Source organism: Triturus cristatus, chromosome 1_2, assembly GCF_964204655.1.
Source record: "Triturus cristatus chromosome 1_2, aTriCri1.1, whole genome shotgun sequence".
NCBI classification, from domain to species: Eukaryota; Metazoa; Chordata; class Amphibia; order Caudata; family Salamandridae; genus Triturus; species Triturus cristatus.
In genome coordinates, this window is record NC_140580.1 from 1187286468 (window position 1) to 1187309052 (window position 22585).

Genomic DNA, 22585 nt, shown 5'->3' on the forward strand with positions numbered 1-22585 from the left:
TAAGCACCCAGATCCGGCACAGAAGGCGAATTTAGTTTTTTAGAAGTGGCCAATCCGAAACAGGTGGTTTGGAAGATGGTTGCATTTAAAAACAACATATGATTTGGTACTAGACAGGCACGGTGTAAAGCTTCAGTTCCCTGAACCTGCCACGGTTTGGAACCCCAAACCGACTTAAGATCAATAGTAGCCTTCCATAGATCATAACCTTTGATTGACAACTCATCCATAAAGGACTTAGAATATAGCAATTTGGTGTGTGTCAGTCTAACCTTAGAGGCAGACTCAGGCTTAACTTTAAAATAAAAGGATGCCGGGGCTGAAACACTGAAATCAGTAAACTTATCAACTAATGTATGTGAACTGCCAAACGAGGGGGTGGGACAGTGTTCCCACTGGGTAAAATTTACAAAATTTCTAAACGTATTTGCTTTATGCAGGAAGTGATTGCCATAATGTTGAAAACAATACTGTTCTGCATAATTAGCCGCATTGTCATACAAATCTTCAGCATCAAAAGCGGCATAATATTTCAAGTCTGAAAACAGTGCCTCAATGGTATGAACATCCCAATCATCAGAACGTATGTTCTGTTTAACTACATCACCCATAGAAACACGAAACACATTTGGCACATTTATGACCTCTGTAGCCCCATGAATTTGAAATTTAACTGCATCCCATGCGATTCCATCCATGACGGGCCAGGCAGTAATATTCACAAAAGTCTAGTCCCTTTTCATGATGTGGGATGAGGAGTGGGGGGCCAAAGTTCCATTGATAAGTCTAATTGTCGATCTCTCTTTGAGATAATGGCCATCCACCAAACGGAAGAAAACTACAACAAATCCAATGGACATGAACAAAAAAATACTGAAAAGCATCAACCAGATGTATGTCCAAGGGGCTATCAAAAAATGTTTCTTAAACCAACTTACAAAAACAGCAATGTTTGATGGGGGAGTTGAGGGCAAAGAGTTAGTGTCAAAGGAAAAACGGGACTGGCCAAGCGCTGTAGATTGTAAAACAGGCGAGGGTCCACGTGTAGGATAAGCATACTCAGTCTCCTCGGGCAAACCACCAGCCGGTGGTATCAGCAAGGGATCAGTAACTGAATGCATCTCGATGGCAACATCAGACAAGGTGGTAGAAGCAGGAACCAACATCGAATGTCTTTGCATTGTCTGGCATGAAACTGCCGGAGTCATACTAAGAAGTATCGGCCACTCGCTGAAGTTTGACATTGTCAATAGAGATGTACCTGTTTTCTTTGCGACCAGGAAGTGGAGGTAAAATGACTGTTCTTGTACCCTGCACTCCAAGCACTGGAACTGGTGCACGATAAGAGGGGCCGAACTCCTTCTTGTTCTCCACCTTCTCACGGACCAGATCTCCAACTCGGGGTAGCCAGCCGACTACCGGAATCTGAACCTCAGCTTCAGATGTGGAGGGCAAATGTTCTTTCGAAAGAGAGTCTCTGGCTTCTTGTAGAGTCTGCAAAACAGCACAGTGATCATCTACGTCATAGGGTGCGGTCGACGCCGCAATGTCTAGACCATCAAGGTCTGGAACAAACATTCTGATTCCGAAGAGCATCATGTACGGGGTCCGCCCACCCAGAGACCTTCTAGGGAGATTATTAAGTGCACCTTGGACATTATACAAATGGGCTAGCCAGTTCCGGCCTGTGCCTAAAACACGTGCTGTCAATGATTGCTTTAAGTCACGGTTCATTCGCTCCACCACACTATTACCCTCAGGTCGGTAGGGAGACGAAAATTTGACAAGGACCCCCAAATTTTTCATAGCCTCCTTGTAAGCCTTAGAGGCGAACGCAGGGCCCTGATCAGAATGGAAGGTACCACACGCAAAAGTTCCCACAAAGACACGCAAATCCCTGATGACAGTCCGCGAGTCAGCACTCCTTTGTGGCCATACCCATAGAAAACGTGTGCACGAATCCACTGCAACCAAGATGTACTTGTACGCAGTATCAGAGGAAAAAGGACCGCAGTGATCTAAATAAACACAACCAAATGGCTTATTAGAGATGTACAGCTGTGTCTGTGGTGGGCGCGCAACAGTAGAAGGTTTAATCTGTTGGCAAATGTCACAATCAAGAACATAAGCGCGCGCTTGTTTATATAAACCAAACCACCAGTAACGTTGTTGTAGCAGAGATATTGTAGCTGACACACCGGCGTGGGCTGACGCCAACCCCTCGTGCGCAGCTAGGATCAGTGCTGGTCTGCAGTCCGCGTTTGGAATAATTCTGTCACCAACGTCGTTAATCCTTACTAATGGGACGTTATCAGGACTTAAATGATAAATATACCGAGAGGGAAAACCCTTCGGGTAATCACCTCCCTTCTCTGTAGCAGCAATAGCTGCCAAGATGTCATCATCAATCTTACTTTTGGATCTTGTAACTGCTGCCACTAAGTATGTAGCCACTGCTGTTTTCGCTGCCTCGTCAGCTAAGCTGTTGCCGACAGCATGGACACCAAGCCGCTGGTGACCAAGAGTGTGAATAACACTCACGAGAGGGAGACGTTCTTTAAAGTCTGCCACTCGAACCCAAAGCGTTTTATGCTTAATTGTGCTACCTTTAGTGTCTCGATAATCATTCTGAGACCAGAAGTGTAAATTGTCATTATAGGACTGGACACAGTAGAAGGAGTCACTCACTATAAGAGTAGTGACTCGGGGATCAGCAAACTCCAGTGCAAGCACCAAAGCCCGGAGCTCCGCTAATTGCGCGGTACAATCACCCAATGACTGCGTATGCACTGCATCAGATTGGAATTCACCATTTACGAATGTACCTACGACAATTGCGACAGCCGCTGAATAAGCGTGCTTCGATCCAATTGCGGGTTGCGCAGACCTGTCAGTGTATATGACACAATGGTATTCTTCGAGCGGGCGCAAAGACAGAGGTGCCGGATGAACGAATTCATACTGCAAGTACTCTTGAGTCTGTAATGAGGCATCAAAGATGTAAGTGACATCTGGCGACGTCAGTGTTGTGGCCCATTGTATCCACCGTGGATGCAAAGCTTTAGAATTAGGTACACTTGCTTTAGTCACTGCCTCTAAAGCAGGATATGGTGTTACAACCAGAATCTGTTTCCCATGTGACAGTGCGCGTTCCTTGAGGATCGCCATCTGCACAGCAGTCAGAACTTTTTCGACCGTGGAAAAACGTAATTCAGCAGAGGTGTACAAGTGGGATTTGTACGCAATGGGGACTGTGTCGCCCTCATTAAACGTCAAATACGTGAACCCCACGGCGCCTGGTACTATTCTTATTACCAGGTTAGTGCGGTTGTCACGTGTCAGCAAGTATTGTGAAGCAAGAAGGTCAGCCTGTAAAGACTGTAAAATTGCAGAGTGTTCTAGCTGCCAGCTAGACTTCGAAAATGAAGGTTGTACCAAGGCGTAAAGCGGCTTGATACGCTGGGCATAATCAGGAATGTACGTACGGCCGAAATTCTGAAAACCCAGCAGAGATTGTAATTTCTTCAGTGTCGTAGGAGCACTTAAGCGTGCACACTTTTCCAGAAAGTGGGGGGCTAACCCCTTACCTTCATTGTTGAGCTCGTAGCCCAAAAACAACACCGTATATTCTGCGATGTGAGACTTCGCAAAATTGAATTTGTAGCCATAGTCAGCAAAACTCACGATAATATTGTCGACTCGAGACAGATGCGGCATCAGCTCATCATCCGTGAGGTAGATATCGTCAACATAGGAGTACGCGTCGGGGTCTATTCTTTCTAAGAGAGAAACTACGTGAGCAGAAAAGACGCCAGGGCTATTTTTGTAACCCATGGCTAATCTTGTAAACTGTTTTTGTTTGCCGCCCGAAGTAAACGCTGTCCACTGGCTACTCAGTGTGGACAGGTTATGGCTAAAAAAGCCATTGGAAATGTCAAGTGTCGTTTTAAATCTTTTACGCACGAGACTGTCGACCAAAGCCGAGCTATGTGTATTTTGTACCGTGCAGGTCCGGCAATGGGAGTTTAGGTGCCGGTAATCCAAAACTAAACGGTACGAGCCGTCAGGCTTCGTTACAGTGAATAAAGGGTTATTCATAGGGGACACACATGTTTCAATAACACCCTGATATTCCAATTGTTCAAGGATCGCCGCGACGTGTGGCCTAGCTTCACGACGCATGGGATATTGGGGCTGAGGCTGGGGCATAGACCGCAATGGAATCTCATGGCAGGGGGACAATCTGTCCCATCCTACCTGAGTACGATACACCGCCAGCGCAAGCGCAAGCGCCCACTCCCCAGCATACACTTCAGCTTGGTCCTTAGGCACTGTGTGCGCAAAGGACGGGAGGATTACTTCCTCCCCTCTAGGAGCCTCTAAAATGAAAGCTGGGGGCCAATCTGCCTCCGCTAGGAGGATATCATAGGTGGTGGTCAGATTATCCCAAAAAATCCCTTTTATTGTACGTTGTATGTCACCCTCAATTAATAAGACTATTTCATAAAGTCTGTCAGGGGGAGCCACTCTGGTGTCAGCTGTTTCAACAGTAACCGAGATATCAGTTGCTGTCACCGCCAGAAATGGACGCAGAGCTTGACGGACTATGGTAATTTCCGCTGCGCTGTCCAGGAGCGTCAGCGCCCATGTCCGGTTCCGAAGCTGTGTCCGCACTATCTGAGGCATACCTTGCCGTCAGAGCCGCCACTTTCTTCTTCTGAAACGGGGGTCTTTGTCGTGCAAATTCGTCCTGCTTGCCTTTACCCTCAGTCTGTCGGGGTTGGTCACGCTGTTGTGGAGCACCCCGACCTTTGCCACCGCCTCCGCCACCGGACTGTGTAGCCGATGTTTCCTGTGAAGAACGAGGAGAGCGCTGTTCAAAAACCTGAAATCTATCAGGAGACTTTATAGCAGCACGATCGCGCAGATCATAAGTGCGTTCACTACTTGACTGTACGGGAGAGGCAGGCCGAGAGCCCTGTTTCTGTTGCTGCTGCTTTCCCTGTTGTTTAAACTGCCATTTTTGTTTTGGAAAAATGGGTCGTTCGTCCTTACCAGACGTTTCTGCCTTACCCTGCTGTTTTAGATCGGGATTCTTTATGACAGGCTTAACTCCTAAAGAGCTACGACCCAAATCCCGATATGCCTCTGCGATTATTTTCGCAAATTCCTGCGGTTTGTCCTCCTCAGCAACTCGCTTCAGTTCATTACGAACCTGGAAATGCAAAGCATCACCCTTTAGGTTTCCAATTATCATGGTAGCCACCAGGTCAAATTGACCGAGGAGCCGCATCCCTAACTCTATCGCAGACTCCGCACCATGGTTCTCTTGAACTCTTTTGATAACGGAGGGCAGCTGCAACATAGACGTACGTCGCTGCAAAGACCTTGCCCCAATTTACACAATCATCTATGTGGGGGACCAAGTCTTTAGGCAAACTAATGGTGAGGATCCTGTGTTTCTCCACAGGAGTAGTATTCGGGTAAACCGCTTCTATTTGGTCAAATTTTTCAGCAAGCCAAAAGGGGAAATCATCCCTATTTTGGGGGCGCTTGCCCATAACAGAATTAACCATAACAGGACTAATGACCACCGCGTGATGATCAGTAGGCTGCCCCGCAACAGCAGGTGCCCCCGCCTGCATATTGCGCGACACGTACTGCACCAACGCCCTATATACCGTAATTAGGGCAGTGTGTAGTACACGCAACTCAGCTACCGTCACCGTGAGGTAACGGGGATGAGGCGTAAATCCGGCTAGTACCGGCCAAGTGGCCCCTGCAATTGATAAAGGGCCCATTCTCGGCAGTATAACCACATGGGGAAGGGCGCCATTAAACCAAATAAGATGCTGCCAAGCAGATATCGGTATTTCCTGTGTCCTATACGGCGTATAGTTCGCTGGCACGGCAGCGGCAGTGTAAGAATGAAAGGTGTTATCATCCCCCACCGCCGGAATCGTCACCCAAGAGTAGAACAACTCATAGGGATGAGCCGCATCGGCTCCCACCACAAAGATGACGTTCATACCAGTGTCCGGCACCCCATACTGCGTCAAATGACGTTTCAGAGCCGCTCGGCTATGCGCCGCAATATCCACCGACATTAGGACAACACACACTCGAAACTATCAGTAGCACAAGGGTTCAATAACCTTTTTAATTATCAAGCTTGAAAGAACCTATATCAATAGACCTAGGTAGGTTTAAATCCGTCAGACTTGTTATCCGGAAACAAGAATGAGGGTGTTGTGGACAAACGCGAGCACTACTAAGGCGTTTCAACTCATAGACCAAACGTTAGGTGCGCCATGTTGCAGGGATTCTGCTTATACACAGAACTATGCGTAGAACCCCAGGACCTCAGTGAGTTGTGGTGTACCAGAAACTCACCTCAGAACCCAGAACCCCGTATCCGGCTAGCATAAGTGTCCCATTCGTTATCCGAGATTTAGCTCGGCGGTCCCAATGAAAAGACAACCCAGAACAAGCGACTCAGTACATACTCAGGAATGGTGGGAATCGGAAATACCTGTTCGTATATTATTCTCACATCAGTCCACAACAAGAATCAACAGAGACACGGTGAAAATAAAAAGAGTTTATTTTTATAGACCACGTGTCCTAATATGCAGTACTTTGGCTAATACAAGCAGACAAATGATTAAAATCAAAACCATCAACATAGTTACAATTCCATAGAATATAAAAGGGGTGATCGTGTTATAATGACAGTGGATACTACCACCTTCCCTTTACTAAGAAGCTAATATTATTATTAGACTAACAGAAGGTCTCTTAGGCTTGAATAGGGGACCCCATACTTCAAAGATCAGCTTAGTGAAATCACATCACAGGAGCATCAGGAGTCTTCTCGCAGGAAGGCTCGTCTTCGGTCTGAATAATAAACATGATGTCTGCAATATTAAAAGCACCAACTTTCAGGTATGTGCAGCTGCTCGTGTGTTATGACTAAATAGTGGGTCGATCAACCTAGAGTGGAAAACATGCATTGTCTAGCAACTCAGACTGTTTGTCACATCGTGTGCAGACCAAGGTCGCTTCGCAGAGCTCAGGATGGTAACAACAGATTGCTTTCGTGTGAGGCAAAGCTCGAGTCAGCAGTTTGTTTAAGCAATAACATGTGAACGCAGTGTCGTGTGCAAAAGCAGCAAGATGGCTTTCTAACTTCTAACGTGGTTATGCTAACTTAACAATGCATGTACGTATTAAGGAAGTCCTTACTACAGTATCTTGACCTGCAGTGTATACAGCATTTCTGATGGATACATCTGCCTGTGGATTCCTCACCTTTTGAATTACCCCTTGAGCAGCATTCCACAGAAACTTTTTTAATTGCTCTCCCACGTCGACGACGTCACAATGGCAGGGTTCCGATGGCAACTACTTTAGACGTCATCGGGGCCTTAAAAAGACATTGTCAGCGTGCTGACGTCGGTTCCCTTTTTCCACGCCATCAACGCGGAATGGTTTTTCTAGGACTCTCTATTTCTTAGTAATTTAACATTTTTACAGTCCTCTGTAATTGTAGCAGTGTGTTGGCTGCTCAGAAATACTCTGGGTTTAAACCTTGTAGGGAATGCGGGGGTCATATGTCCATCACGGACCCCCATGATGATTGTCTTTGGTGCCTGTCGTCGGACAACGACGTCAGGGGATGTTGACAATCAATCTGCGGCCTGACAGGTTATTCAATCTGGGCTTGACACAGCTGCCTCTGTGGCTAAAGTGATGAGTTCCTCAGTGACAACCACGAGGCATGCCTGGCTTGGAGGGTCTGGTTTCTCTCCAGATGTTCAGGCCGCAGGGATGCAGCTCTAGATCCCCCATCTTAGAGCATGTTTGACCTGTGGGAGGTCGGGAGTCTCATTTTCTATGGAATTGGAAATCTGTTACATCAGATCTCTGGGTTTTGGATCTTGTAGAAAATGGGTACACCCTTCCTTTACCTTCCCCCTCCTTAACCTCCTTGCCAGGGCTGGTGTTCGGACGACCATCTGTTGATTCTGCAAAAAGAGGTTCTGTCTTTGCTACAGAAAAGAGTGATAGAGGTTGTTGCGGAGCAGGAAAGGGGTCAGGGATGCTACTCCCAGTATTTCCTGATCCCCAAAAAGGACGGGCGATTGAGGCCGATCCTGGACCTCAGGATCTGGAATTTTTACCTCAACCATGAGAAATTGAAGATATTGACCCTAGCTCAGGTTCTCCTGGCGCTGCAGCAGGAAGACTAGAGGGTGTTGATCGATTTACCGGATTTATACTTTCACATTCCCATCCTAAAGTCGCATTGGAAGTATCTCTATTTTACTGTGATCTCAAAATTACCAGTTTGCTGTCCTACCATTCGGTCTTACATCCACACCATGGGTCTTCACAGAGGTGATGGCGGTGGAAGCAGCACATTTCAGCAGGTTGGGATCCTGTTTTCCCCTATCTGGACAGCTGGCTGCTCAAAGCAAAGTCACCAGAGATGGCGCTGCGTCATCTGCAAGGGACAATGTACCCAAATCTCACCTGGTGCCCTCTCAGCGCAACCTGTTCATAGGGGCAGTACTGGACACTACTTTGAGTCATGCTTTACCGCCTCCTCAGAGGAGTCTGGACATCCAGGCTATGTTTCCAATGTTTAAAGATGGAGTAGCTGTTCCAGTCCTGAAGGTTCAGCGTTTGCTCGGTCTGTCCGCTTCCTGCATACTGCTGGTCAACGATGCGTGCTGACAAATGAGGGCCCTCCAGTGGTGTCTTGGCAGGCAGTGGTTTCAACACAACGGAGATCTCAGGGAGGAGGTCAGGATCTTCAGAGAGACTGCAGCAGAGCTGTTGTGGTGGAAAGCTTCGGACAACCTGTCTCAAGGGAAGCCGCTTTAACTCCCTTCTCTGGTGACCACAGTGATAACGGATGCCTCCACTCTGGGGTGGGGAGCTCATCTTGGGGATCTGGAGAGCAAGGGTCTTTGGCCTCCAGAGGAAAGATTGTTTCACATCTATCTTCTAGAATTGTGGGCGATACGTTTGGCTCTCAAGGCCTTTCTTCCCTCCCTTCGTGGTCAGTCAGTTCAGGTCCTGATGGACAACACTACTGTGATGTGGTTCATCAACAAACAGGGAGGAGTAGGGTCATATCGCCTCTGCAGAGAGGCTCTGCGACTCTGGTCCTGGGCTCAAGGACATCAGATTTGTGTAATTGCAAAGCACCGGGATGCTGAATGTGCGTGCAGACAGTCTCAGTTGGCAATACTCAACCGATCACGAGTGGCGTCTTCATCAGGAGGTGGTCCATCGCATTTTCAGGAAGTGGTGGTTTCCTCGGTTGGACCTGTTTGCCACTCACGAGAACGCGCACTGCCCGTCATTCTGCAGTCTCCAGTATTCGATGCGGGGAGTGTTGGGGGACGCGTTTCAGATAGATTGGGGCTCAAAGCTTCTTTACACGTTTCCTCCCATACCCTTGATTCGTCGAGTTCTGAGGAAGACTCGTCAAGACCGGGCCCAAGGTATATTGACCACCTTTTAGCCAATTAGCCTGTGGTACTCAGACCTGTTTCACCTCCCACTGCATCCCCCTCCCTGTCTCCCTCACAGGGCAGACCTCCTCTTCAAATGCTGGGGCAGGTTCTATACCCCCACCTCCAGAGCCTGCACCTTCATGCCAGGAGATTGAATGGGGAAACCTGAGTTCGTTCTCTCTTCCACCAGATGTGGTGGATGTTATATTATTGGCCACAAGACACCACCAAATCTGTTTATTCTGGTAGATGGGCCCGGTTTGTTAAATGGTGTGGAGAGAGAACAATTGATCCTTTGCAGACCCGTTTGTCTGATATTCTGAGTTTGTCTCTTTCCTTGGCTCAACAGGTTTGTGCAGCAGCAACTGTTAAAGGCTACCTGTCTGCCTTATCAGCCTTTCTTTGCCTGCCAGACCAACCCTCTTTGTTTAAGCCTCCCATAGTCTCACTAACAGGTTTCCTCCCACTCCATTTATCATGCCTCAGTGGGATTTGAATTTTGTTCTTAATTTCTTGATAGGGTCTACCTTTGAGCCACTGCATAAATGTCCATTTGGGATTTCTAGTGTTTGAGACCATTTTTCTGATTGTGATTACCTCTGCCGGGAGGGTTAGTGAAATGCAGGCTCTTAGCTCAAAGCCTTCTTTCACCTCTATTCTTGCAGATAAGGATGGGTCTTAGGACCAGAGCTGCTTTCCTACCTAAGGTGGTTACCTAAGGCGATCTATCACTTTACCCACTTTCTATCCTCCCCCCTCATCCTAAGAGGGGGGTCAGCTTCTACCTGGACCGGACAAAAGACTTCAGGCTCGATGGCCAACTCTTCTTTGGTTACGTGGGCAAAATGAAGGGCAAGGCTGTCCACAAAAGAACGCTGTCCAGGTGGATCATCGTCTGCATCAAGATCTGCTACGCCTTGGCCAAGAAGGAGCTTCCTGAAGGTATCAGAGCTCATTCCACCAGAGCTAAGTCTTCTTCTTCGGCTTTGGCTGGAGGTGTTCCTGTTGTGGACATCTGCAAGGTGGCAACTTAGGCCTTCCTTCACACTTTTGTGAAGCATTATTGCTTAGACTCACAGGTGAGGAGGGACAGCCATTTTGCACATTCTGTGTTGCAAGATATTTTGGTATAGGTAGGCGGGCACCCTCCTCCGAGATTCAATTCAAATGGCAAAGAATCCACAGGCAGATGTATCCATCAGAAGAACAAGTTACTTACCTTCTGTAACGCTTTTTCTGGTGGATACAGTATCTGCCTGTGGATTCCTCTCAGACCCACCCGCCTCCCCCATTGCCTGCCTGCTTATACCAAAAAGATTTTTCGTATGAAATTCTTGTATTTCATTGTTATTCGAAATGTTGTGATGCTTGTCAGTAGGCAATGTCTATATTTTAGAATTTTCCATATGATACTCTATGTATTCTTGAGGAAATGTAATCGGTGTATACTTGAGAAAGGTTGTGGGTTCACCCGTTCGCCTTGAAGGTACGGAATAAATGGGTGGATCTGACGTCAGCCCGTTGACGAGGTCTTCTTATGGCTCCAATGACGTCACGTGGAGCCGTGCCATTGCGACGCCCTTGTCGACGTGGGAGAGCTAAGAAAAAAGTTTCCGTGGAATGCTGCCCAAAAATGGGCTGTTTGCTCTAACATGTGAAGATCAAAACTCACGGGATCAAAAAGATCTGCTTTTATGTACATGCCGGACCCATTGCAAGTTTCACATTAAGATTTTTAAAGGTAATTACACTTTTTCCACTGAAGGAAGTAACCCCTATAGCCATTACCATATGTCATCTGAGTGTAAGGATGATGAGTGACAGTGACACATTTGTGTAAAGGTAACCATACATCCTGACAATTACAGCAAGGAGGTATTCCACAGGACCGGGCCGATGGCATAGATGCAGGTCACTTGTATGTTCTAAACCATGTGGAAGGAGAATGTAGAATGCCGCACACTGGACAAAAAGTCAAATAATTGAATCCACTAAAACATCACGATAGTATACTAACGTACCTTTTCTCCATTTTCTGTTTTGGCTGACCAAGGATATGCTCTAATGCCATGGGGGATAACACCCATCAAAGTGACCCACACACAGTCACGGAGAGAGTACAATCTGGCACTGGCCCCATAAGGGCCATTGTAGAAAGAACCTTAGGTGTTCTCAAATCAAGGTTTCGGTGCCTGGACATTTCAGGTGGAAGGCTCCTTTACAGGCCAGACTTGGTATGCAAGATCATACTCGTTTGTTGCATCTTGCACAACATTTGTGTGCGGACAAATAAACCTCTGCCTGAAGACCAGGAAAAGATAGACAATCCTGACGATGGGCTGGAGGAAGAAGTGGAGCCGAGCCAACCTTCCACTTCTGCAGCTGCAGCATCGAGGAGGGATGCCATCATCAACAACTTCTTCACCTAACGTCGCCTCCCTGTGATATTGTCTCTGTACAGCTTGCCATCTATATGTTCTCATCGTGATGTAGTGTAATAAACAATCGCTTCACCAATATCTTGTTTGTGACTTCAGAAGGTGAACAATCATTAAAGTGCTCAAAACAATAGTGTCACACAGAGCAATGCCCTAGCAGGGTATACGACAACAACTACTATGCCCGGGAATGTGAAAACGTTTTAGGCATCGGAACTACAGAACGCATATGGGCCGTCATTGTGAAATACAACGTGCTTGTTGGGTGGTGCCCTAAGTACAATCAGGTCCGTCTTCTCACAAGAGTGTAGTAGTCAAAACAATGTGTTATGTTAAGTTATTTTATAGCGCGAACAGATACTCCAAGGAATGTTCCGGTGTGAACCAAGAGGGTTAGAAGGGTTGCACTAGACAAAGAGGAACGTTTTTTTTAAGGTTTTTCTTGAAAGCCGGTGGGTCTTGGGTGTTGCGTAAATCAAATGGCAGTGCGTTCCAGTTCAAGGCAGCTTTCAGGGCAAGAGAGCTGCCACCCAACCTTTGTTGTTTGAAGCGGGGAACCTGGGCCAGAAGTGGAGACGTAGAGTGCAATTGTCTCATAGGGGCATAGAAGGAGAACTGCTTCTGTAGGTAGGCAGGGCCTAGGTCATGGAGGGTGCGATGAGCAATGACTAGGGATTTAAATTTGACCCCTTCTGCCACGGGAAGCCAGTGTAGTGAGCGCAGGTGTTGTCTCACGCTACTTCTAAGAGGGATGTCAAGCAGAAGCCTGGCTGCCACATTTTGGACCACCTGTGACCTAGTCAGCAAATAGCCGGGGATGCCCACATACAGGGCATTGGCATAGTCCAGCCGGGATACGATAAAAGCTTCCTGACCTGAGTGGAAAATGAAAGGTTCTTCTCAAACCAAATCCCCAAGTTCTTAACAGGTTTCCCTGTCGATAAAGGCATGGAGAACTCAGATGGCCAGATCGTTTCTCTGAAGTTACGGGGGAATTTCCCGTAGAGGAGTATCTCAGACTTATCTTTGTTACACTTAAGTTGAGCAGCGGCTAGCCACTTAAATACAGAGGTCAAACAATTTATTGCGGCAGAGATGGAGTCTGTGTTTTTTCTCCCATGTAAATAGGAGCTGGGTGTCATCAGCGTAGGCAATGATTTTGCCCTCCAAGTCCTCGGCTAGTTGGACCAGAGGGTTAACTTAAATATTAAAAAGAAGGGGCCTGGGGGACACCAGTGGCCACTGTCTGAGGGGATGAAGAAGACGGCGGAAGCCAGATCTGTTGCATCCGCCCTTCCAGGAAGGACTCAAGCCAGCCCCAAGCAGTGCCAGAAACACCAATCTCGGCAAGACGAGTGAGCAGCAGTGAGTGTGGAAACGTGTCGAACGCCGTCGACAGGTCGCGCAGAATCATTGCTGCCCTCCCGCCGGCGTCCAGACACTCCCGACTGGCTTCTGAGATTTCCACCAAGGCTGACTCGGTGCTATGAGAGGCCCTAAACCCTGACTGGGCCGGGTGCAGAAGGCCGGGGAGCTTTCGATGAACTCTGTGACTTGTTAGGTCACCCCCTTTTCGCATGCCTTGGCCACACTAGGCAAAAGGGAGAAGGGGCGCAAATTCCCTGGGCTGAGAGGATTAAGAGATGGCTTTTTTTAGTAGGGAAAGAATCTTGGCCAGCGTCCAGACTTCCGGGATACGGGCCTCCTGGAGGGACATATTAAAGATTCTATGGACTTCAGAATTGATAGTCTCTGCAGCAGCTGCCAGCAGTCTGGCTGCGCAAGGGTCAGATGGAGAGCCTGATTTCAAGCCCTTCAGAATGTCAAGCGAGCTGGGCAGGTCAATGGGAGTAAAGGCAGGCAAGCATGGATAGGACTAGCAGGTGAACACACCAGAGGCCAGGAACCAGCTGTGGCCCCACTGCAGGGGGTAAAAGCCGCCTGAATAGTGTGGTTTTTGTCCATGAAGAAACTAGAGAGAGTATCGCACCAGGCCTCTGAGGAAGGAGGCATACTCCATTGGGCTGTGGGGGAATCGAAGCACTGGATGATCGCGAACATTTCCTTAGTGTTGTTTTTGGCGAGGTCAATGCTTTTAGCCTGGGCTATGGCAGAGTAGTACATTTTTTGTTTCAACCTAAGCTTACGCTTAGCCAAAGGGCAGAATTCTCTGCGTCGCCAATCCCGCTCTAGTTTCTTACACTCATGTTTTAGTGCTTTCAAGTCGGGTAAAAACCAAGGTTTGGAAGGTGACTCCCTAGAAAGCCTAAGGGAGGGGCTGAGGATAACATATCCATAGTGTTTGAAACCCAGCTATTAAACCCAGCATGTCCCCCCTCGAGGCCGCAAAGGCCTGGCTAAACACAAGCGGGTCAATTTTGCAGAATGCCGGTTTGCAACTGCATCGGGCTGGGGGGTCAGCGTTGGCTACCACACAAGAGAAATAATTAAAAAAGTGGTCAGACCAAGGTACCGAGTGGAGATCATTCACCAAGATGGGAAAATTAGAGCAGATTGGATCGAGGATATGACCCCCTTGGTGAGTAGGGACACTAATCCACTGAGAGAGCTGGCGTGATGTAGAATGTCAAGAAAATCAAGTGAGTCCCTAGAATCCGCCTGGTCCAGGAGGATGTTAAGATCACCTAGAAAAATGTAGTGGGAGAAGCGAAGGGCCCAGGGGACAACAGCATCACCCCATGCTTTGAGAAAAGCCCCAGCTGGTCCAGGAGGCCTATGGATCAGGGAGCCTTCCAGAGTAAAATGTGCCGAGAAGCAAATGCTGAAATCAAGGGCTTTGCAACCCCCCCATGAATTCACATCACCCCTATGAAGGTCCCACTTATCCTGATATATAATAGCAACCCCACCCACCTTCCCTCTGGGCGGTCCGCTCTAGAGATCCTACAGCCAACAGGAATGGCCAGGGCGACAGTAGGATCAGCCAAGTCTCCGTAATAAACAAGAGGTCTGCTGGTTTATCCGCAATGAGATCAAAAACATCAAGATGGCGCATTAATCATAGCAGCAAGAATTGGAGGTACCCGTGTGGGCCTACTGGATGAGACACTGGATTGGGCTGAATTTGCCAGGCCCGAACCCAACCTAAAGTCACACGTTGAGCAGATGGTATCTTGGCAACTAAGCGCATCCCAGTTACTATGATGGGAGCATGGTTGAGGGCGGAGTGCCTGCAGATGATCGCTGGTATAGCACAACCTACCCTCTAAAAGAGGAGCCCGACGGGCAGCGTGGCTGGCGCTGGCCGCTTCCGGGATGCTGACAGGCGCAGACGGGCTTGCCTTAGGCATCTGCGCAGCATGCATATTTATTGAGTGACCAGCCAAAGTAAACTAGAGAGCGCACTGCCTCAAGATGGCGACTCTCTATGGCGAACAGGGGAATCAGGAAGTAGTCAGCCCTCTGAGATCAGTGGTCAGATTCAAATGCAGTCAAATTCAAATGCAGTACATACAAAAGACACAATTTAAAAGCCAAATTCAAGGTTTTAAAAATTATTAAAATGGTAATGTCTGTAGCAGCAAGCAACGTGTGCAAAGTAGTGTAAGGTAGGAAGGAGAACAGGGAGCGGTGGGCAGAGTAACCCCTCAAGGCGCCTGCATCCGCGCAGCTCGCATATTTATGGAGCGACAAGCCAAAGTAAACCAGAGAGCGCACTGTACCAAAATGGCGACTCTCTATGGCAAACAGGGGAACCAGGAAGTAGTCAGCCCTCTGAGATCAGCGGTCAGATTCAAATGCAGTCAAATTCAAATGCAGTCATACAAAAGACACCATTTAAAAGCCAAATTCAAGGTTTTAAAAATTATTAAAATGGTAATGTCGGTAGCAGCAAGCAACATGCATGAGTGTGTGTGTGGTGCAGCGATGTCGCTGGGGCTCACAGCTTAAATCTATTCCAAAGCTTTGACAAACAATCTCTCTGAGGAATCTATGCCCCTTGAAAAATGTTCCTGACAAAAGCCACAAAGATACATAACAATGGTGAATTCGATCAACTTGAGGGTGGGGGGGGGCGAAGAATCAAAGGATAGTTGAGCCGGACGAATGGATGAATGAATACAGTGCGGGACGGCGGCTTGCACCGATCATACACAAGTGACACTACCTCCATAGCTGACACGTGTTACTGTAATGACCAATAAGCAAATGTACACTATATATGACTCCTCTTTCAACACTACAGTGACCTCACATTGATATAATGTGAGCAACCCAAACACTGACACATGGGCTAGCCACCGGACAAGTGTGACATCCTCAGCACTCACTATTGTGTACGTGGGCCAATGGAGATGGCAATGTAATGACAATAATGTGTGGATGTTTAATGTCCACCGCCATGAGTGTGGCATGGCAATTAATGGAGAGAACTGGCACTCAGCCTATCACACTTACTCTGTTTTGACAACCCAACAACAAACACAGACAGACACATGAGTGAGGTGCAACAGGGATACCAATAAGTACGTCCAAAACATGCAATCAATATACAACCAATCACAGCATCAAAGGCCAATGTATTTGTGTAAGACGTACCATGAAAAACATGTTAGCACAATGAAGTGGCATCACCTCCCTCTGGAATGCCACTACAACCTTCCAAATGCCGATGCCATAATGCGTGTAATCGAGGTATTTCTCACAACTACACATGCCAAAACAACTCTACATTTGCAAGCACAGTTGAACACAAATACAACCATATATCAACTATGAAATGGTCATGTCACATCTGGTTTTATCTCTCAAGGAATGTACACATTACTCATGAACACACAACAAAATCTTACCTGTGTGTCACATCATCCTAACCCCCCATCTGCTCACACATCGCCGCAGACTCTTAGTGGGACATAACTAAAGCCTGCTGGACACTTATCCAAATCCTATCACATGTAAAGCGTCAGGTATAACGTGTGTCTAAAACAATCCGGGCAACATGTTCCAGTGAAAAGTGATGTTAAGAAAACAATGTGACATAATGTTCAAGTCAACGTTGGGCAAATGCACATGCTCCACTGAGCATGAGAGGGGGATGCAAAGGGTGTTTGAGGGGCTCTTTCGCTGCAGCATACGTTGCATGATGATGCTGAAGCAGATGCGCTGCGGCATACGTTGCATGATGATGCTGAAGCAGATGCGCTGCAGCATACGTTGCATGATGATGCTGAAGCAGATGCGCTGCGGCATACGTTGCATGATGATGCTGAAGCAGATGCGCTGCAGCATACGTTGCATGATGATGCTGAAGCAGAAGCGCTGCGGCATACGTTGCATGATGATGCTGAAGCAGATGTGCTGCAGCATACGTTGCATGATGATGCTGAAGCAGATGTGCTGCAGCATACGTTGCATGATGATGCTGAAGCAGATGCGCTGCGGCATACGTTGCATGATGATGTTGAAGCAGATGCGCCGCGGCATATGTTGCATGATGATGCTGATGCAGATGCACTGCGGCATGCGTTGCATGATGATGCTGAAGCAGATGCGCTGCGGCATACGTTGCATGATGATGCTGAAGCAGATGCGCTGCAGCATACGTTGCATGATGATGCTGAAGCAGATGTGCTGCAGCATACGTTGCATGATGATGCTGAAGCAGATGCGCTGCGGCATACGTTGCATGATGATGCTGAAGCAGATGCGCTGCGGCATATGTTGCATGATGATGCTGATGCAGATGCGCTGCAGCATACGTTTCATGATGATGCTGAAGCAGATGCGCTGCAGCATACGTTGCATGATGATGCTGAAGCAGATGCGCTGCAGCATACGTTGCATGATGATGGTGAAGCAGATGCGCTGCAGCATACGTTGCATGATGATGCTGAAGCAGATGCGCTGCGGCATATGTTGCATGATGATGCTGAAGCAGATGCGCTGCGGCATACGTTGCATGATGATGCTGAAGCAGATGCGCTGCGGCATATGTTGCATGATGATGCTGATGCAGATGCACTGCGGCATGCGTTGCATGATGATGCTGAAGCAGATGCGCTGCGGCATACGTTGCATGATGATGCTGAAGCAGATGCGCTGCAGCATACGTTGCATGATGATGCTGAAGCAGATGCGCTGCAGCATACATTGCATGATGATGCTGAAGCAGATGCGCTGCAGCATACGTTGCATGATGATGCTGAAGCAGATGCGCTGCGGCATACGTTGCATGATGATGCTGAAGCAGATGCGCTGCAGCATACGTTGCGGGATGATGCTGAAGCAGATGCGCTGCAGCATACGTTGCATGATGATGCTGAAGCAGATGCGCTGCAGCATACGTTTCATGATGATGTTGAAGCAGATGCGCTGCAGCATACGTTGCATGATGATGCTGAAGCAGAAGCGCTGCGGCATACGTTGCATGATGATGCTGAAGCAGATGCGCTGCGGCATACGTTGCATGATGATGCTGAAGCAGATGCGCTGCAGCATACGTTGCATGATGATGCTGAAGCAGATGCGCTGCAGCATACGTTGCGGGATGATGCTGAAGCAGATGCACTGCGGCATGCGTTGCATGATGATGCTGAAGCAGATGCGCTGTAGCATACGTTTCATGATGATGTTGAAGCAGATGCGCTGCAGCATACGTTGCATGATGATGCTGAAGCAGAAGCGCTGCGGCATACGTTGCATGATGATGTTGAAGCAGATGCGCTGCAGCATACGTTGCATGATGATGCTGAAGCAGATGCGCTGCGGCATACGTTGCATGATGATGCTGAAGCAGAAGCGCTGCGGCATACGTTGCATGATGATGCTGAAGCAGAAGCGCTGCGGCATACGTTGCATGATGATGCTGAAGCAGATGCGCTGCAGCATACGTTGCATGATGATGCTGAAGCAGAAGCGCTGCGGCATACGTTGCATGATGATGCTGAAGCAGAAGCGCTGCGGCATACGTTGCATGATGATGCTGAAGCAGATGCGCTGCGGCATACGTTGCATGATGATGCTGAAGCAGATGTCCTGCGGCATACGTTGCATGATGATGCTGAAGCAGATGCGCTGCAACATACGTTGCATGATGATGCTGAAGCAGATGCGCTGCAGCATACGTTGCATGATGATGCTGAAGCAGAAGCGCTGCGGCATACGTTGCATGATGATGCTGAAGCAGATGCGCTGCGGCATACGTTGCATGATGATGCTGAAGCAGATGCGCTGCAGCATACATTGCGGGATGATGCTGAAGCAGATGCACTGCAACATGCGCTGCATGATGATGCTGAAGCAGATGCGCTGCGGCATACATTGCATGATGATGCTGAAGCAGATGCGCTGCGGCATATGTTGCATGATGATGCTGATGCAGATGCACTGCGGCATACGTTGCATGATGATGCTGAAGCAGATGCGCTGCAGCATACGTTTCATGATGATGGTGAAGCAGATGCGCTGCAGCATACGTTTCATGATGATGCTGAAGCAGATGCGCTGCGGCATACGTTGCATGATGATGCTGAAGCAGATGCGCTGCAGCATACGTTTCATGATTATGGTGAAGCAGATGCGCTGCAGCATACGTTTCATGATGATGCTGAAGCAGATGCGCTGCAGCATATGTTGCATGATGATGTTGAAGCAGATGCGCTGCAGCATACGTTGCATGATGATGCTGAAGCAGATGCGCTGCAGCATACGTTGCATGATGATGCTGAAGCAGATGCGCTGCGGCATACGTTGCATGATGATGCTGAAGCAGATGCGCTGCAGCATACGTTGCATGATGATGCTGAAGCAGATGCGCTGCAGCATACGTTGCGGGATGATGCTGAAGCAGATGTAGTCATCGGAGACTGTACCCAAATATGTAATGGCTCAGCACTGTTGACAGTAGATATCTGACGGCCAAACAGCAATTTCAACTAGAGGGCAAAAAACTAGAAGCAGTATCTAATTACAAGTCCCTGGGTTTCTACATCGACAACAGGCATAATCACCGGGAGCAAAAAGCATACAGGACCCAGAGGACAAACGCCTTATCATTCGCCTTCAGGTCTCTAGCAAAAAAACTGAAGGGGCCATCATTTGAACCCTTATTAGCAGTAATAAAAGCCAAAATGCTACCAACATTATCATATGGCAGTTCGGCATTACACGGGAAAGACGCGACCTGCTAAACAAATCTCAAGTTTCGATTTATAAAACAGTTTTTCAAATTTATCAGGCCGCATCTCCAGCGCAGGTGAGGCTAGAATTTGGGATAACCAACGAAACGCTGGGGAGAATGTATGCAACCATTAAACAATGGTATAGCCTGAATCAAAATGCAGCAGAATCGGAACTGAAGGAGGCGTTGTGCGAGGAATTAGAGGAAGACGAAAAGTCACCATACAACCAATACCTAAAAAAGCATTATCAGAAACTTGTACACGTGAGCTCTGGGAAACCAACTTGTTCTACTCATCCTTCAAGCAAGCTATACATACATCAGCGAAAGCTCACTCTTTGCGAGTCGACAAAAACACCCTCAGGAAGAGAAACACGCTGGGATGGTAATTCCCAATTATAAGACACTTACCTCGGTGCCGTACCTAAACATCACATTCTCGGCCTATCGAAAGTTACAACTAATGGCCCTGCGCCTAGGCAAACTACCGTCCGTCGCAGATCAGCCGACATGGGCCCACAAAGGGCCGAAAGAATGCAGACTATGTGGGAGTAGCATAGAGGGTTTCGTTCATCTAGTCTGCATTTGTCCTGAACTATCACAAGCACGAGACACGTTTTTAAAACATGCCATGAACACCAGAGGTATAAGGACATGCAGATCAGCAATTATAGCGGGCTTGGATCCAACAGACATCTCACTGAGCTGTCAACTAATAAAGCTCCTCTCTGCAGACGCGAATGTACTAAAAAATGAATCGTGAGTATTGCACCTTAAATCTAATAAGACGGATTGGTCCTGAGCCAGAATTTTGTATTCTGAAATAATGGAGAGCAGGGGAAGGTCGTCTGGAGAAACATTCTCTCTCGTACAGTTGATTACTGTTAATTAATGCTTGGGTCTAATTAGCCATCAATCATGAACTTTTGAAAACCTTGAAAACCTTAGTATATTATTAAGAGATTAATTAATTTATATCTAATATAGAGTTGAGAACTGATAACTGTCAAACAAAAGATTTTTATGACCTTTTTTAGGATTTATATAAAATAATTTTTATTGCAGTTTTCTAACTTCTTAAAAAGTGTATTTTTTGTGGTTTTAATTAACTTAAACAATAAACAATAAAAAAAATCCTCAAAAGAAAATGTCATGGCTCAGATAAGTCATCTTGAGAATGGGGATTCAATGCAAGATGCACAGCATTCACCTCTCAGTATGCTCAGAACATGGTGAAGGGATGTAGCAGCACTCAGTAACACATCATTTCAGGATTAAACTAAGGGGCAAACTATGAGGAAAGGTCTGAGTCAGGTGTTGTGTAACATTCAGTCACATATTGTGTTACCTTGTCTTTACAAACAGGGATGAGGCATGTATACCAAAGATATATGGGGCTGGCATGTGCATGCCTTTGTGGTGGTGTCTAACCATCAGGGCATTCCATGTTCTGGCACATGTGTGCCATCTACAAAGCGTGCTTGGTTTACCTTTAAAGTTATTGTGGGCATAGAGGGACTCCTTCCAGCAAAATATTATGAGGAAAGTAGATTTTCCAGGTCCATGTGTGATTTACAACACAGCACACATGGACATATATGTAGATCACAAAGACACCTTAAATGTCAACTTGTCTGGGCTTTAAATTGTTGAATTGACCAAGTCTTCAAAGTCCACACAGCCCTAGAGGTATCATTCTGGACCAGCCTCAAATTTCAGAAAGTTGTGCTGAACGGTCCTAATCCACACAATGTCGCAACCAAGTTGCTGTATTTGAGTGGTGTTGCACGGATACCATGGACCATGTGGCGTTAAGCCACATTGCGTGCCTTTGCACAAACCAGTGTACATGTGCACATCATTACCTCCATTTAAGCAAATACTCCAATGAGAATCTGTACTGAACATACGCATTGCATGCATCACAGTGATTAATCTTCAATACAAGTTGTGAATGTGTGTTGTACGAGCTAGTGTGTGTTACAAGGCTATTTCAGTGGTACACACCTTACATCAATGCGTTATGTAACAGTCTCATATATAGCCACACTTGCGAGCTATGGCAATCATTAGAATATATGGACATGCATACATTTAGAGAAGGAGTGCATGGTGACAGTTCAGAACGTCTGATATCAAAACATATTACATTAAATAAAGTCACCTACACAACGCAGATCACATGCCAAAGCCATATGGTGTTGTTAGGCATGCAATATCCTGCAATATGGATCATTTGCTAATCACCGAGCGGCAATTTTTTTTTATGCTTTTCACATAAGTATTCGTTTTTTCCTTCCCACCACGGAAAACACTCGCAAAGTACTGGTGCTGACAAGGGAAAATTCCCGCTAACCCTTTTGCAGTAAAACATTTCATGCTGACTCAAAAACGGGCCTTAAACGGCCAGGAAGTGATGTCAGCATGCTTCCTGTTTCATGGAGGAGTGCCGTACACTTTCACTTTTAATCACACTG